Here is a 4126-nt window from a genome sequence, read left to right as displayed (position 1 = left end):
AAAGATAGAACTTAACCTCCTCCAGTGGAGACCAGCTGGACTTTGAAACTAGGCATATGTTTTAAGAGAATTTTGCTATGCACTTGTTGCTTCCACTGACAAGACAGAGAAAGAAAGGGCTAGAAATTTGTCTCAGCTGTGAATTCCAGGGAACAAGTACTTTTACCCAGAAAGATAAATTTTCAAACACTAGTTGTTTTCATTTACCTCCTTGCCTTGAATATGTTTTTGTAATAAAGCTTAAAAGTTGTCAAAATGTTCTTTTTGGCAGTTTGAAACTCAGTTTACTAACTCAGTTTGGGACAGAACTGCTGCTGACTTAGAATTGCTGCTGGTTTGAGAATCAGGTTTAATTAAAATGCAGAGTTCCATTACTGATTAGTTTGATCCAAGCCCAAGAGATATTAATAAGCTAGGTCTCTATGCATGAAGATTTTGCTGAGGAATTAGATTTAATGGGACTTTAAGGGGTGGTGGTGGGGGAAGCATGTCATTTTAGTCGATGCAAGATATCACAGTTTAAGAATATTAAAAAAAAATGTGAACTGAAAAGTTTTTGTGCTGATATATAAAAAAGTCCTGCGGCCTTTAAGAAATCCTGTTTATCTAAACCGTTTTGTTGGTTTTTTTTGTTTTTTTTTTTTTTCTAAGCTACTTCTGCTATATGTTACATCTAAATGGATTATAATAGAAGGAAATTCAATTATTTTGGTGCTCCTTGGCAGAACTTGTTGTAGCTGTCAGTCCTGCTGCATTGCACATACAGCCACAGTGGCATTTTGTGCTGTGCAATGCAGCACTCTGCAGAAACACCCGAGGTAATGCTGAATTAGCTGGCTTGGGAGCTGGACAGGCTGAGGAGGGAACACTGCCAGGGGAACTGGGGGACCACTGGCCCCAGCTATGCAAACCACTAATTCACAGGTGGTTTGAGAATTTCTACGCCACACCATATTTTGCAGGGTGGACATAAATTTTTAAGACACTTGAATACCAAATAATGGTACACTTCCATTCTTCTCTCCTGTTCCTCTTTTTTTCTTTTTAAATTTTTTTAAATTTTTTTTTTCCTTTTGACCTGCATTAAATTTATGGGTGAATGCTACCTGGGTTAATGATAAAAGGGGTGAAGGAAACTTAAAATTTTTGCCATCCCCTTCCCTCATCTAGTATATCTTATATTTTCTCAAATGTTTTTAACATCAGTATTGAATTCTTTTCCATAACTACAGAATAAATAACCCATTAAAAATATAATGCCATTATAGCCCCAAGAAACTTGGCAGAAGAAAGCTAAGTAGCTTAAACCATTTTTGTAAGCCAATGAGATATCAAATTGATGGAGTTCTAGCAAAGTTATCTAATAAATTACCCATGTGCAAGCCACTGCTTTCTCCTCCTACTTTCAGCTGTGTACCAGGGCAGCTCCAAAGACTAAGCTCATAGGCAAATGTCAGAAGGGCTTTACATATGAATGAGAAAACTAAAAGGAACATATTAATTGCTGAGAAATTAACTCAGAAAACAGCTGTAACTCAGGTTTTAAACAGCATTTAATGAAAGCAGAGTATAGAGCACTGTCACTTTGTGGAATCACAAAGTAGAGGAACTCTTAAGTTGCTGTAAAGAGCAACTATTCCAACTTAATGCACTTTTTTTACCCTTCTAGGTTTATTTGAAAATTGATTAGTGATACTGAATAGTAGTCATATTTTAAAATGGCCCAAATCTGGTCCTTCAAGTGCTCATACAGCAATGAGAAGCATTTAATGATCTTATTTATTAAAACTGATTTACCTACTTTTTGGAACAACACTATTCAATTTTACCTATTTTCTTCTTTGATTTATTAAATAATTTCACTCAGAAGAAAAGTTACCTTAGAAAAGTACCTAGCCCTGATTTGAAGAAAGCAACATTTTGAAAGCTTTCTGTTCAGCTAAACTGTTCTCTTTCCAGTTTCTTGTTCTCCAGTTGAGGAAATAAAACATTGCAACATGGCAAATTAATAATGCCAGAGAAAATATAGTCATCCTTCAAAGAGTAATTTAATGGACATACAAGTTGCTAGGATTTAGTCAAAATAATTATAAAATTTTAATGCACTGGATGTTATTCATATTCTGGGTACCAAAATCTTGAAATATGTATCATTAGGCTTCAGAGTTAGAATGCAATTACTGTATTTGCTAGAATTCTAGGTTGCCCAGTCACTTGACAACACTGTGCATACAATTTTGGCTAATAAACCAGCACAAGGCATGTCAGAAAGGTGATGCACAATTTACTAAAGACCGAATTTGTTATGTTTCCCTTACACCCTGCTAATTTCATTGGAAAAGAGGTAGTGGGGATGCCTGGAGCCTTTCTTTAGCTGTGCAAATATACAATTGCTGCATTTCAAATTGCCAGCTTATTTTTAAAATTACTTTAGGGGCTGGCAAGCTAAGAAAACTTGCAAAGGTATAAGAAAAAGAAGACCTTTTCAGTATCTGTGGGTGGTATTCTACATATGATTCCCATCAATTTAGAGGGGTTTGTCCTTTGTTAGCCATTCATCATTTCTGAGAGAGTAGGAGACTATACATTCCAGAAAACTAGGAACACCTTTCTAAATTCTCCTGCCTCCTTGGGCTGGACATCACTTAAGATCCAAGATTATTTGAAGAAACTTGGACTCCCTCATATTAGCAACATAGGAGAAGGTTAAAAACATACAGATTACAAGACATGTTTTAAAATTCTCTTTGTATTCATCCTAGGTCATGCTCTTCTCTTTCTGCATACAATCAGCTTTACATGAAGGAAAGGTTGAATCTCAGATGCCATGGAGACTTAAGGTAACTTATCCATTTCAGAATGTATTGTTCAATATGATCAAAGCCCAGCTTACCTATAGATGCAGAGAAAAATTACTTATTGCCTGGAAGAATAAATTCACTTGGGAAAAATCTGTATCAGTCAAACAAACAAATAACTCTGCTATTAAATCGAAAAAGTTAGTAGCAAAACTCAACAGTGCTTGAAATAATTTTCCAGTGCTACTTATGAACCTCAAAGGTTTGGGGCTTTTTTTAGTAAAAAACTGATCCCAGGTAGCTTTAAGGCAGCTAGGAATCCATCAAATGTTTTAAAATTCATAATAAGAGATGTATTGACTTCTAAACCTGGCTATAAACAATCAAAGGGAAAATGTCTTAACAATATGTCATATATATGATCTTTGAGTTCTGAGAAAGATGAAATTAACTGGTAAACCATCTAGTAATTTGCATACAAGATGTCCCTTAAAGCACATCTGCAGTGATCTATCACATTTAAAAGCAAAGTACATGAAGTACACAAGTAATCACAGAAATCTCTGAACTGTATTTGTAGATAAAACCTCAGCATGACTCTGAAGAACGAACAAGTCTTGAAAGTGGTCCTTTGAAGAGATCCAGAGAATTACCAGTGCATTTTCAGAGTGACAGCAACGTGGATTTGACTACAGCATCTTCTGGGGCAATGAGAAAAGGGGACTTTCCAGTATACATACTTATAGTGTGTATATGTGCTTTCCAGGTATATACCTGTATACATATATTCCTACATCTTCAAGCTGGCAACAGGACATTTATATTCTTCTTAGAGAAAATACGGACCAGGAAGGTCTGCAAAGCCCTTAAACAGATACGAAACCCTGACAGACCTGGGTTTGGATCACACTCACAAGCCACTGGGACAGTGAGTAACCCTAAATGACCCGGCAGCGAGGCTGGGAGGGACCCGCGGCCCCGCAGCCTCCAACCAGGAGCGGGAAGCGACCGCACACCCCGTACCTGTGCAAGGTACTTCTCCGGAGAAGGGGCTGGGACAGGAAGGGCTGGGGCTGGGACGGGCTGGGGCTGGTGCAGGAGAGACGGGGGCTGGGGCAGGGGCTGGATCAGGTGCTGGGGCTGGAGCAGGGGTTGGGGCAGGGGCTGGGGCAGGCGCTGGCGCTGGGGCTGGGGGCGGTGCGGGGGCGGTCCCTCGCCGGGGGAAGCAGATAAAGGCAGGGCGGCGGGCGGCGGGGAGGTGGCGGAGGGCAGCAGCGGAGCTGGGTGCGTGTCCCTCGCTCACCGGCCGGCATCGCCCTGCTCTGAGC

Source organism: Vidua macroura, chromosome 2 (assembly GCF_024509145.1).
Source record: "Vidua macroura isolate BioBank_ID:100142 chromosome 2, ASM2450914v1, whole genome shotgun sequence".
NCBI lineage: Eukaryota > Metazoa > Chordata > Aves > Passeriformes > Viduidae > Vidua > Vidua macroura.
This window is presented reverse-complemented; position numbering follows the sequence as displayed.